Source organism: Ammospiza caudacuta, chromosome Z (genome assembly GCF_027887145.1).
Source record: "Ammospiza caudacuta isolate bAmmCau1 chromosome Z, bAmmCau1.pri, whole genome shotgun sequence".
Taxonomy (NCBI): domain Eukaryota; kingdom Metazoa; phylum Chordata; class Aves; order Passeriformes; family Passerellidae; genus Ammospiza; species Ammospiza caudacuta.
This window is the reverse complement of record NC_080632.1, coordinates 55,366,614-55,380,990: the sequence shown is the minus strand read 5'-3', so window position 1 is coordinate 55,380,990 and position 14,377 is coordinate 55,366,614. Positions and strand designations below refer to the sequence as shown.

General features: G+C 39.2%; 1 protein-coding gene across 4 annotated transcripts in view; it reads left to right on the top strand.

Annotated features, from left to right (window-relative positions):
- GHR (growth hormone receptor) overlaps positions 1-14,377 on the top strand; it is a 117,219-nt gene that overhangs the window by 41,462 nt on the left and 61,380 nt on the right. For 3 of the 4 annotated variants that reach the window (XM_058823291.1, XM_058823290.1, XM_058823289.1), the window contains one exon: positions 1,502-1,586. The gene's annotated coding sequence lies outside the window, so the exon portion shown is untranslated. Of the gene's footprint in view, positions 1-1,501; positions 1,587-14,377 lie in introns of those variants that run through there. The other variant, XM_058823293.1, reaches the window with a different exon arrangement.

Sequence of the window (14,377 nt, the reverse complement as noted above, 5' to 3'; positions counted from 1 at the left end):
CTGCCGAAATGTAAGCTGTCGCTTTCTAAAAAGTGTGATAATAGAATTTGGCTGAGCATATTATGGGGTAGACTAATGTAAAGACTTATAATGTAGGGGCTTGTCTATATGATGTGAACCAGGAGGGAACCGTGCTTACAGGTTTTACTTTGGATAACCGCACATAAGATGGTTTTTTTTAAAGTAATACTACATGTTAGTCATGCTTTTGCATGGAAACGGCTTTCTGTTTATCTCAAATGTCTGTTCAATTTTTCTCTATATTGAGGGATTTTCTCATTTGGCAGGTGGGGAGGGTATTGTTTTGAGGCTTTTTAGTATAAACTTGGAGGTGTCAGCCTTTTACACATTGCACTATAGAAGGATTCCAGAGAAATTTGATGAAACTTTCACTCAAAAGCACATTTTGCTTTCCATTGTTTAGTGATCTGTCTGTACATTAAAATTATACACATAACAGATAGAAAATTCTGGGGGTACAAAAAGATTCTTGATGCTCTTTTTTCAGCTAGTGCTAACTCAGTAGAGGAAAATTATCTTCTAAAATGTTACTTTTTTCTTTTCAGGCAAGGGCAGTGTGACCCTAGGCATTCAGTTTGCATGTACACAGTAGTTCTTTAAACATTATTTGAGGGGTTTTGCAGTCTGATTTTTCCCCCCATGTTTTAAAGAACTTGATGCTGTGAAATCTGGTAGTCCCACCCACTAGAAACCAGATTATTGTGAATTATTCAAATAATGTGAGCATTATTGGACTTTTAAAATATCTGACTTTTTAAAATGCCTTCAAAAGCTGACTTGAATTCTTGGGAAGAAGTAACTTTCCATGCTGAATTTATGTTATTTTTCTTTAACAGAGAAATGCTGCTAGTTAAGAATTCTTTTGGATGCTGCTGCTGTGCCAAAATATCATGGCAGTGAAAATGTGCTTAGGAATTCAGAACATATCATGCTACTTTTTTAAATCAGTGTGCCATCTTCCTGAGATTTAGACATCCTCCTTTAAGAGCGAAATGAAATGTTGTTTTCTTAATTTCACCAGTTTATAAATTACTGTGCTGTAATTCATTTTCTAAAGTGGTAGTAGGAGGAGGAGTTGTTGTTGTTGTTGTGGTAGTGAGATATTACTCATCCTCTTAGTGGTTCAGAGATTACTTCCAGGGCAGCTGATTTTCACCAGGAATGTGCATTAAGAGTGAGTTGATCAGTCACCTTGACCTCTCTTTGCCTTTTGAGTATGTGTTCACGTTAATGTCAAGGCTGGCAGGGTGCTGTGGCTTGGCAGGCCTCAGCGGCGCGGGGCTGGGGCCCGGTGCAGTTTGAGTGAGCAGCCCAGGTGCTGCGCTCGGCGCCGCCGGGCACACGGCCCTGCTGGTGGCCTTCCCTCAGGGACAGCAGGACCAGGACACCAGCCTGGATTTTGTCATGGTGCCCTCCCACTGCAGGTGACCTTTGCTGTTCCAGAGCTCAACTCTTGTCTGTTTTTTCTGTTTCCATGAAGGTGCTGGGATGGCTGGAGAGGGTCGTGATCTGCAGTTGAGCTGAGGGAGGCGTGAAGCGTTGTCCATCCCCTGCTGACATTTGAGGTAGGGTGATAATTTTTATCTTACCTGCGAGTGACTTTATTACCAGTGTTGGTTAAGCAGATTGATCAATAGTGTCGTTTAATACCCCAAAATAATCCACACAGATCCTAGGATTCATTCCTGCAGGAGGTGATACTTAGAATGTGCATTATACAAAATTCTGATTGGGATCTAATTGTCCTATTTTAATACCCAAAACAATCTAGATATATGAATTAGGGCTGTCAGATTCAGTCCTGATTAAATTGATGACTTCAAGCCCTTCTGTCAATCTCTAGTAGCCAGCATTTGAGACAGAGGACTAGGTGACTCTTTGAAGTGGTTAAAAGCCATTTTTCCTTGTCAGAGAAAAACTATTATACTGCATTTTAACTAGCCATTTCCCACATAGAGTGCTATTTAGGATATTAATTAGCTGAATTTAAATGCACACTATTGAAACAAATAGAGAAAAAAATCTCTGTTTTATGAATAAAGGAGAATGTGAAAATGCCTATAAGAACACTGTAGGTAACAAATTATGGTTTAAATAACACTTAAAAGTGTCATTGAATTTAAATATACATATTTGTTTTAATTAATGTCTAATTCATTGGTTCTCTCCTGTATTACTGAAAGTCTAATCAGAATACAGTGGTGTAAATTTGAATTGAACATCACAGAAATATCTAGTGTATAAGGCATTCAGACCCGTGGTTACTCATGGCGTGAAGCTGAAAAGCTGTAATCTGGTGTTAAATTGCTGCATGAGACTTTACAGCTGCTATCTGTGTGTACTGTAGCAGTTTTATGATACTTGAACTGGCTATTCCTGTCTAAGTGTACATAGTTGTACTGTCATTAAATAGAAGAGAAATTATAGATATTTCTAGCTTCAGTTTCTATAACAGTAGGTAAAACTTGCTATCCTATGTCTATGTTTTTTATGTTTCTGAAACCAGATGGTATAGCCCTAGATTCATTCATGCACCTTGGATCTCTGCTTGGGATATTTACCTATATGAATTTTACCAAGGTAATGAGAAGGTCAGAACAGTGAACAGTTACTTGTAAAAATGCTTGTAAAAGTATGCATAAATTAGTCATTAGCGATGTTCTTAACCAAAGCCTTCTTTGTTTTGGTTACCATGCTTTTTCATACAGAGTTCAGCACACCTGGAAAACAGTTTTTGAATGACTTCTGTTATTTTATAGCTGAAACATGGCCAAACAACCATACAGAAAACTGCTTCTGGGCTCTGTTTTCTTGGCTTCCTGTGCCCAGGGAGTGATTTGATCCATAGTTAAACTGCCCATTCCTGATTCCTCTGTGAGCTGCCTAGAACTAGAAGGACACAGCTTAGACCCGGGGTCTGGCTTTGCTTCTGAGCTCCACCGCAAACTCACTCGGGCTCTGTCACCTTCTGTAACCTTGTTGTGTTTCAGTTTCCTGTTTGTAAATGAAGGCTAATACTTATGAACTTTCAGAAGGGACTAAAAGATCCCAATCCTTACGAAGTGCTATTTGCACAGTGCTTATCATCTTTGATGTCATGTTGACGTGGTGTTACCAGGGGAGAATTTAAACCTTTTGCATTTATGTGTGACTTATTTTTATTCTTTCAAGCATATGAATTTAGTCACCAGTTAATGAGTGTGATTACTGAAGAAAAACTTGTATGCAGCAAATGAACTAAAAATAAGGACTTATTTATGCATCAGGGCAATTCAAAACTCTCTCTGCTGTGATATTCCACAGTTTTAATAATGTCGGGAAAAATATATGCTATGAGGAAGAGATTTATTAAATATTGCTGTACAGTTTGTGTTGAACCTGACAGCAGTCAGTCTCATAACACATATGTGAACATGGCTCCTGTCACACGGTTGGTGTGATTGGTGTCATGCATATTTTACCAGATAGTATCATTGCTAAGGATAATGAAAAAAAAAAAGATTAAATGTTTTTATGTATATATATTTTTATTTTACATTTTTTAAAAGTTTCTCTTAAGATGAAAGTCTTTGGTCTCTCCAATAGTAAAGCTTCCTGTGATATAAAATTAATTCAGTACAAGAACTACAAAAAAGGAACAGTCCTGCTCTTTCCCTTCCATGCTGACACTTTCCACATGGCATGTGAGTGAGACTGCCATTCAGAGCCCAGGGCTGAGTGATGTGAGGGTGTTTAGTGGTGGCTGATTAAAGGGAGAGAGCCAGTTCCTAAGCCTTTTGCTGACAGGCCTCTGTGCAAGCAGTCTTGATTCCTGCTTTAGTATAAAAATGCATACTATTGCAAGGCTCCTAGTCAGACTTCAGAGAAGTTGGGTGATGTGCTAGATGAGAACAGCCCCCAGCAGGGCTTTACAAAACTCCCTGCAATGTCCTGCCCTTTAGTCTGCTCCTTTTTTTGAATGATATATCTGAGATCTAGCTTGGTATGGGATTTATATTTGTGAATAGACAGCACAGAGTGGGTTTGTGCCTGAGAAATACTTAGAGTGGTTGTGGGTGAAGCCCCAGGCTCTGTGAATTTTATCTGTAAATATCTATTTCCTCATGGTCCCATGCAAATAACAGCAACAGCAGTGGAAAAATGTGGGTGCATTTCCCGTTTTTAATGAACAGTTGAATGTGCTCCAAAGTTTCACTTTTTTAATGAGTTGGTATTGTGATGGAGTTCCTGCAGAGAAGGAAGTCATAAAATCAGTGAAGGCAGCGGTGCTGTCACTTGGCCAGCCAGCCAGCTTTGCACGGGGCAGCTCTGTTGTTTGTAGCACCTGTTTGTTGCATAGTATCCCATTTTGATCAGTCCAAACTTGATGTACTTTATGTGTGATGTCTAAAATCAAGTGTTGTAATGCTGAGCTATGATTGCTTTGGTCTCTGACATTTGAAAAGTGGTATATGTGGTATGATAGGCTTACATCCACTACACCGGTGTTACTACAGCTAAAGAGCACAGTTCATTTCTGTTGTTTGTGAAAGAGCTATACACTTATTAAGATGGCTTTTCTAGTTGCTTGAGTGTTTCAGATGAGCTTTTCTTTCCTCTTAATTGCAATTCTTTCCATCTTAATGCAAACTGTCAGTTTGGTTGGTTTGTTTGGTTTTGGGTTTGGGATTTTTTTTAATCCACTACAGCTTTATTTTGTGTTGGTGAGATGGCTGGCCGTGTATCCACAAGACTGTAATATTCTGTGGTATATAAGGGGCGTGTTGTAGTCCATGCTTTACTCTGCTGCTAGGCTGAGGTTTAAATGCAGGCAGGTTTAAATGTTCCTCTTCCCAGTGTGTCCCTTTCTCTGTCTTTTAAATGGATAATGCCACTGATTCCTGCTGCTGGCTGCTTCCAGATTTGCTGATGGAAAATACTATCTGGCATAGTATTAAAATTAAAATACCTCTTTATAAATTGGTCTGTCAAATTATCTTTAAAATTAATATGGTTGTTTCTGTGGCTTATTTTACAGACACTTCTTAATTTCTCCATTGGTGAAGTTTTCTTACGGGAAATGATGGGCATTGGAACAAAGCTCTGTCAGTTTCCAATGTGCATTTTTAATAACAGCCTGGCATTTCTCTTTATGTCTTAACAGGTAATGAGCTGTAAAGAGAAAGCCATCATTGTAGTGCTATGATAGCTGCAGGTGCCCACGCAGATTTACTAGGAGGTAAACTCTCTGAACCAGTAACTCTTCAGTAGATCGTTAACTCTAGAGGTTACCAGGCATGTCTGTTTGGACTATGCACCTTAAAAAGCAGGCTGGCTTCATCACTCAGTGAGCAATCCAAACTTGTCTCCCCTTCCTTAATAATCAGTCATATTTCAAAGCTGTTCTGGATCCCATGTTACGTACCCTTCTACCTCTCCAGAGCAGGAAAAAAGGCTTTCCATGAGCCATCCCATACTTCCTGCTCATCAGATCTAAGCCATGCTCATCTGCCTCACAGGATGGAATCTCACCCTCTCATATGTAAAAACTCAGGATATAAATATATCTTTATATACATATATATATATATATAGAGAGAGAGAGAGAGAGAGAGAGAGAGAGAGAGATTGAGAGAGAGAGAGAGAGAGAGAGAGGATGTAAATGATGAGCTGAGTGCTTGTGAAGGTACACCTTCAGGTTTCATCAAAACACCAATATGACTGTGTGCATGTGTGTGTTAAGTATGTGCAAGCAGCAAGCACATGACACAAACCAGACCCCACTTATGCTGCTTCCTTGGGAAGAATTCTTTTAGGGCCTGTGATAACTGAAACAGCTAAAATAATGCCATTGTATGTTGCAAAACGTGGATTGGAAGAAGTTCCTTGAAGGCCATGAAAAATCAAGCTGTGTACACAGTTTGTGCACTTTCAGTAAATTCTGTCAGCAAAAAAGCTAGTCAGGCTCCCTATATTTGGAAATACTAGACACTCTAGCCTTGGAAAAATCTCCAATTAAAAATTAGCAGCATTCCTCCTACAGCTTTTGGCCTAAAAGGTGTCATCAACAGCCGTATCATAAAAATGCGTATCAGAAGGATTGTTTCAGTATAAAGGTTTTAGAGATCCTGTTTGGATGGTATCTTAAAATGCTCATATGTTTTTAAGCCACTTTGGTAAATGTGGGCATAGTATATGTGATGCTTCATCAAAACATACTTTAAATTTAAAAGTTGGGTATTTTGTATCCCAGGTCTTACCAGCACGGGTGGAGACAGAAGTTAACAGACTTTTAAAGAATTTTATGAAAGGTTTGAACAGAGATCATCTTTTCTTTACAAGCTATTTCTTACCTCATGAAAACTTGTTTTGGCAGCACAGCATTTAAAAATACTGAATGATCTTCTCCACTTGCTCGTTTCATTCAGCGCTTATTTCAACTTTTAGCTGATTTTCACAATTAAGGATCTAGTTCCAAATCTCTCTATGTGTTGATATGAAGTAGTTTAAGCAGCTGTTGAATGCAGTAGCCTACTTTTTGGTAGGTGCCCACCATTTCTATATTCAGATTTGTGTGGACTTAAAGTGCCAAATCAGCAACAAATAGGGGAGGGAACAATGGTGGTATGATCACAGAGAGGGCACATGGAAAGCCAATCATACTGTTTCTTATTAAAACAGAACTTCTTAAACATTATTTAATTTTGCTTGCAGTTATTGTGAAAAACAGTTGCATTGAATAGGTGTGCTTATATGTTAAATCTGAATCACTTTAACTGAAATTTAAAGTTGGCTTCAGTCTGCATATTACAGACTCAAAATATACGAATATACGTCATATCTTAAACTTGCATGAGCTGCAGGGCCTACAAAACTGCAGTAAATTAAAATGCAGTGATTGCTGTTAAACCTTCCGTCAGGAAGATACTTTTCCTGCAGACCAACTGATAGTAAGTATGTGAGTAGTGCTTGGAGTCCTGAGTGGTCATGCAGAAATGCACTCAGAAATGCTTTGTCTGTCATTCACTAGCTTTCACTTACTGTGCTATTTAAGTTAATGACTTCCTAAATGCCATACAGGCTCTGTTATGTAGTCTTTAATCTGATTAGGAGCACACTAATAATTTAGCATGCGATTAAACCATATAATTAATTTGTCCCATGGTAATGAGCTGTTAAGTAATTCCGTTAGTCTAGGCTAAATATCAGGCCTTGAACTTAAATTTTACAACTTCTTGAGGATTTTTTTTTTCCTAGAAGAAATGTTTTTTTTAAAATAAGTACTATTTAAAATTAAAAGCCTGCTAGCTCTGATTTCCTGAAATTGCTCTTTGAGCAAAAATGACTGGCTATTACCAAACTGTTCCAAAATAATGAAACTCTTAGTGATCTCGAGTGAAATAGAATTGGATTACAGCCAAGCATTTTTGAACAAAGCATTCTCAATTTCTTCCAATCACCTTGAACTCAAACCTGCCTTGCAGACTTCAAAGAGCAATATAAGGAAATCAGAGGGAGCAGGGTTTTCATGTTATAGAAGAGCTCCAAGAGATCAGATGTGGATTTATTTATGATATGTGCTGAAACCTAACAATATATTTGCCCAAGTACCAGGTAGTATTTTTTTTAATTTGAGCAATAATGCAGATACTGGCTTTCTCCTGGCACACAGCAGAAAGCTTGCAGAGATTGTCCTGACTGAACAGTGGAACTGACCTGCTGTGTAATGATGATCCAACAGCACATATAAAATGGTAATTTGTTATCAAGCATAAAATAATCTTGTCTGTTTTCCCTCATGTTCCAGCCTAAATTCACAGTGCTGTCACACAGGTTGCTTTGCACCATGTTTCCTGTGCTTCATTATTTTTCCCTAATTTCTGTGAGGTGCTAAGCTCTCTCACCATGCTAGGAGAATTACTTAGCCATGTTCTCATGTTAAATGTATAATCTTGCCTGCTTAAAATCAGATGTTTTTTACTGCTTTGCTGGATTGGGTCCACACTGCTGTAGTCCTGATGGGATTTGAACTTCAATGCCAGCAAGGCAATGAAGAGCTTTTGCTTTGTGGTTTGGGATTTTTTTACAGAGCTGGAAATACCGTTTAATTTCTTTATGTAAGGTGTGAATAATTATCTCAGTGAAAGGCTATTGAGTAAAATCACATTTTTTTACTGCAGATTACTAGGGGTGTAATAGATACAGACTTAGATATTTCTCTTTGCTTTCTTAACATGATATTGGACATTAAATTGGATGCATTATATTTCTTCAAACAGACTGGAATATACATTTGCTTCTAGCACTTTTCTTTGCAATTCATTGTACAAATAACAAAGCAAAGAGCAGAATTTTGTCTTTTGGATGACTGCTATCTAATAATAACTAAATAAATACTAATAATACTAATAATAACTAAATTACTAATAATAACTAAAAAAAACCCCAAAAAAACAAAAAAAAACACCAAACCGAGAAGCCTTGGAAGAATTAGTACTATAAGTTGAGAAAGTGTTTTTAGCCTGAAAAACTTAGATTCTCACAAATATGCCTGAATCTTCCTTAATGATACAATTATATGTAAAGCTGAGTATCTGCTCAGGAATTCCCATCTGCATGTTATGCAGCTAAATGTTTGCACTTTCATCTGAGATGCATTTATTTCACTGCTTTGATCAGTTTGGGGGGCTGAAAGGTAAACAGAGCAATTGAGTCTTTTCCAAGTTCAATTTTTTCTATCTGTGTAGTAGACAGTAACTTAAGACTATAACTGCAATCCTCTTTTTAGGAACTATTTTCTGATGGAGAGATCTACTAGTCTAAGAGCTGAGATCCTCCTTCTGTGTACCTAGTCCATTAGGTTACTGCTGTCAAAGTACAGCACATTTTATTGTAAATAAAGAAGTGATACTTCATTTGCCACAGCCATTCTTAGAGTTATTAGCCAAGCTTTTGGAGAATGACTTTAAAGAGCTTTCAGTACAACCCCAGAGAAATGTCCAAATGTGGATTCACTGAAGGGCTCCTTAACCATATCAAAGAACTGATAATTATTTGGCCTGTTACAAGTTTAAATCAAAGTAATTAATAGACACATTGATCCATAGAAAAAAGAAACCCACTAAAAGCATTAAAGGTGTCTCTTACAATAGAGAGAGAAATAAACTGGGTGTTGAAATTAAAATTTAATATACTTCTCTATTCCAAAATCATAAGTTTGTATAGGGAAAGAGATTTTTTTAATTCAAAGTGAGAAATTAATTCAATAGATTCTATTTGCAATTTTAACATTTTAACACTTGAAATCACTATAAATTATTTTGCTGACATAAAGACCTAATTAATAGAGTTGCTTCTGCAGGTTTAGTTTGTATTTATAGTGTACTTTTTTAAAGTCCTCAAATTTGCATAAAAACATGTATAGTAAGTGCAACTTTATGTTTTCTTTTTTTGTTAAGATTTTGACTTTTTTTAAGTGAAATGTACCATTTGTGAGGTGTTTGTTTGGTTGGTTTTTTAATTTGGAATACGTAACTTCTGCTTCTGTGGTATCATTCGTTGATCTTTTTGTATCCAGGATAACAGTATGCAATAGGTGAGTGGTGTGTACCTCATATCAGCTGAGACAATTTGTTATCTCTGTTTCTTACTGTGGCTGAGTATAGAGCCCTGATGAGGGCTGTGTAAAAGCAGGCACTCGTCCAAGGGCTGCTGATGACTTAATCAAGCCGTAACATCAGCAAGCAAGGGAAGAAGGCTTTAAGTCCATTGCAGTTTTAGATTGTGTTGATCGGAAGGGCTAAAACTAATTTCAGTTGCAGCATGACTCCATCCTGTTGGCACTCAGGGGAATGAGGGTATGCAGGCAAAGTGATTTCAGCTATGCACTATCAGCCAAAGTGATGGGAATGTTTTTAGGCAAGCACAGAAAGATTACCTCTTGGTGTCACTGTTCATGCCCTGAAATAACTTTTAAGAAATGTTCACACTGTGAATAATAAAGGCCTTTCACCCAGAAAAATTCTGCACAGGTACATGCATACATATTTGGTAGTTGCAATAAAGAAGATTCAGATCTGGGGAGCCTGGAGTTATGTTCCCTTCTCAACACTTATTCTTATTTGGTGGTGGATCTGCTGGTGTATATTCTCATGCATGGCATACTCTTGTGCTATTGCCTCTTTCTGATCTAGTGGAATGATGAAACAGCAGTGTATGGAAAACTCTTCAGATTAATCTTCACTCAGTAATTTTGTGGTTTGGTTTGCAGTAGAGAGGCTGCTTTTTGTCCTGTGCTAGCTGCAGAGATGCTGCTGTTGCAAGCGGTGCTAAAAGGGAGGGAGGGGGTTACTGGGGAGAAACTGTCATATTTGGAGTACCCTGAATTAATGGTCATGGCAAAACCAGAAGTGCCATAATAGGTATGTTTCAATGTCCTTGTCCTCCTCTTTCCTTCTGGTTCTTTCAGGTTCGGAAACTATGTAAAGGTCAAGATCTCAGTTCAAGCAAGTTTTTCTTATAAGAAGGTCTCCTTCTGGTTTACTTTGAGTGTTAACATTTTTACCTGACCAGAGTAGATGGAAACAACTCAGTGTGCTGTGACTAAACTGCTTCTTTTCTCAGGGAGCTTCTTAGCCCAGTTTCGCCTGTTTATGCTGACTCTGTTCATGTCCCACTGGAGAGATGTTGTGTTTAAATTCACTTGTGATTGACCTTACTCCAACATTGCTATAGAAAAGGGCCAAGATATTTTTTTATCCTTTTTATAACTCCTGGCTCTCTTTCTGTACTGAAGTAATTAGCCTGAGCTGACCTCTAGCCAAATGTTTCTGTGGTCAAGTTTCAGCTGGCTTGAGGACAGTCAGCTGCTGTAATTTTTTTTTCCTGATTTTAACTCTGTTCATTCTTGCAGGCTGCTGGAGTTGGGTAAGACATAGAATATAATTCTTTAGAATAGTATGTTTCAGAAACTTTAAGGTTTGGGGTTTTTTTCTGTTGAATAAGAGGCACTTTATTAGTGCCATTTGTCTTTCATAGGCACATAGGGTAGGTGTTGGGAGGTAAATACTACTGGATTGTAAAAGGTCAGTTTTGTCCTAATGCCTGCAGAGAAGCTGTCTCTTGCTTGATTAGCAGAGAAGTGTCTGGACAGTACTGCTCCTATTGACAGCAAGCTCTCAAGAATGCTTAGAGGAAGGGCAGTGGGTCATTATGGAACAGATCTTCAAGAACTTTCTGCAAGGTAGTAGTTGTCTGATGGTGATGCAGGTGGTACCTCAGAGAACCCTTCTCTCAGAATTTTTATTCTGTACCACCAAAAGTGGTATTGTGATGGGGCAGTTGCTGCTTTCCACCAGATTTTCTCCCATGAGCCTGGAGCCATGGCAATGTAGCTCTCACTTCATCTCAAATACTGCTAGAAGTGGCTGTCATAACTGCAGCCCAGCCGAGCTTATGGTGTTTGTGCTGGATGCAGAGGTCACGTCCCTGCTGCTTCACACCCTGTGCAGAGCTCCATTTGCCTGGGTGAGGCCTTGAGTACAAGCCCTATCCCAAGGGCTCTGGGTTGCAGCTCCAAGGAGATAGAACAACTTGGCCTTTTACAGAGGCTCTTCCACAAAGGGTGGAGCATCATGCATCCATATTTTCAGAGCAGTTACTGTTTTTGAGCTCAGTCCTATCCATATTAGGTATGTTCAGAGTATACCAGTTGGATATTATTTACTGACACAACTTATCTGAATGGATAACTCAGTGGGATATCCCATGTGGTTTTAGGCAAAGCCAAGACAGTGTTTTGTCTTGCTGAGATTTTGGAATTTGTGAGAGTCCACTGAAGAAACATAATTTGTTTCTATACTGTGTTTTACTAACAGAAGGGCAAGGGATGAAGCAGCAATTTTGTTCATTTCTGATGTTTAGGAACACAAGTTAATCCTGTGCCCCGTTTCAGAGTGATGGTTGTTTTTGTCAAGGTCTGTGGCTGAGCAGGGCATTTTTCAATAATTGTAGAATTGCTCTTAAACAAGTAATAGCTACTGCTGGAGGGTGGCTGTGCCCTCCCCTCCACTTGACTGCTCACTCCCATGCCTGTGCTGCCCCAGCTCTGCTCCTGGGCTGTGTCTTTGGGGAGTCCTGATAAAACAGGTCTGCAAACAGGTTCATTACAATAATGGTTTATGGATTAATTTTGACTAGAACAATCTCCTGATGGAGTTCACTGTGTTGCAGGTATGTAAACAAGCCTACCACTGCAGGAGGGAACAGCAGTACTGGAAGAGGATAACAAGACCTTACTGAAGTGCAGTGTGTTTGTTGACATCTGTAATGTGTTTCCAGGCTCCTGGGTTAGTGCTTCAGCTTCTAAACCTTCTAGACTCTTCTTGGAAGGAGACTGAAATGGCTACTAGTCAGGTGTCCAGGGATGGAGGTGATAGTCATGCTGTGACAGCTGCACATGGGGACCAACCCTGGTCCTACCAGAGTTGTTTGGTGTGATTATGAAAAGTGAAACAGTGTTGAAAAGTGAATGATGGATTCTGATCACGTTTGTTTTCACAGGAGGACTCCTGTGAGGATTTGGCCTTCTCTTTTGACTGTTACTAGGCAGGAAGAAGTAGAAAGACTTGGAAAAAAATTAGTCGGAAGATTAACAGAGGCTGATGGATGTGGGAGAACAGGAAAGTGGGAATAGGAAGGCAGCATGTCATGCCTGGGTACTTGGAAAGGAGAGTTGTAAATAAAGTGACATTGTTCTCAGGCCTGTGAAAGAGGAAATAAAACTTTAGGGGGAAAGCGGAAGAGCAGAGTGGGAGAAGAGACTGATGGGTATACGTTGTGTAACAGGAGAAGAATTGACAAACACAGAGGCACATTTTTGTAGTAGATTTATTAATAACAGATAGTAAGAATCCTGTAAACAAGAGTACAGATGAAGCAGGAGGACCAGTTGAGCTACCTGAAAATTTAGCTGATCTCAGATGAGCCTTGTACTGTGGCAATGTAGCTCCTCTACTGAGATTTAGGAGGAACTGTTGGCCTATGGTTTGCTTTATTAGCTTTGTCCCAGGTCTGTGCATTCCAACAGCTGCAGTTGTCACTTCTCCTGGTCCTGCTCCCCAAGTTGTCTCACTCCTACACTGCCCCAAATCCTCACTAAAGCACTTCTCTTTCTTCCTTTCTTCCTCTCTTCCTTTTCTCTTTTCCTCCTTTCTTCCCCCCTCCTCCATCAATCCCTCCCTCCGTGCCCCCCTTTGGTGTGACCCATGTCTGCCTGGCCAGAAAAAAGTCCTGCAGGTGCTTGGGCAGTCCAAAGAGCTCCTATAGCTCTTCTCTTGGTGTAGTAGTCCCATGCCCACTCAGGCTGGCCCAAGCTTGTCTGGGTGGTGCTGCTGGGCATCCTTGTCCTGATGTGTGTGAGATGGGGAGCATTTCCTGGCTTACCTTGGCAGGTCTGGCTTAGGTTCTGCTAGTATAGAGCAGTTTGAGTAAATGCCAACTCATGGAGATGGTAATAGTTCTGGGTTTTTTCTGTACTGTGATTCCATCTGCTCTCTTAGTGTAAGAAAATTGAGGGAATTACCTTTTAAATTCAGCATTACTATAGTTTTACATACTCTACATTCTTGTGTTTTATGGTCTTTAACCTTATTCAAACTTTGATAACTGTACAAAGCAACTGACTAGTTTTTGACACCCAGATTTGATAGCATTGTTACTTGATAACTAACACCTACATCGAGATTGTTACTCATTAGTTGGCTTTGGACACTTGTCGTTTAATCTCCTATTAGAAAGAAGATTAGAAAGAAAGAAATAAAGAAGAAAGAAATAAAATCTCTAAATGAAAACAGTCCAGTGTAGAATCAATTTGTCATACCAGTTTACAGTCAGATGTGGAAGTGGAGCTATTCTCTCTCTGCTGCCTCTCTGAGAGAGGTGTTAGTGTATGGTGCTGGTTTGATGCCACAGAGCAAAAAAAATGCTGCCTGACTTGTTTAAACATCCATGCTCATTTTAGCATGTATGTTGTAGGTTTAGTTTTGAAGGTCTCTGGTAATCTCCATGGCTATAAATGGTCAGGTTATAATCCATGGTATGGATGTTTTCCCCATACTTCCTATGGACACCTCAGTAGGTTTTTGGGAGTAAGGTGTCATCTTGTGCAGGTGTCTGCACAATCTGCAAGTCCAGCACAGAGCAGCTGCTGCCCTTCACCATTGTTACTATATGCTGGTGATAATGGCAAGAGCAAAGTAGAGCCTCAAAACAGGATTGTGTGATGGGGTTATACGATGTGTGTACATATGTGGCACAAGTGAATTAAGGAAAACAAGGAGTGTGCTTTTTTGGGGGAAGTTGTAATGCCCTGGTTTAG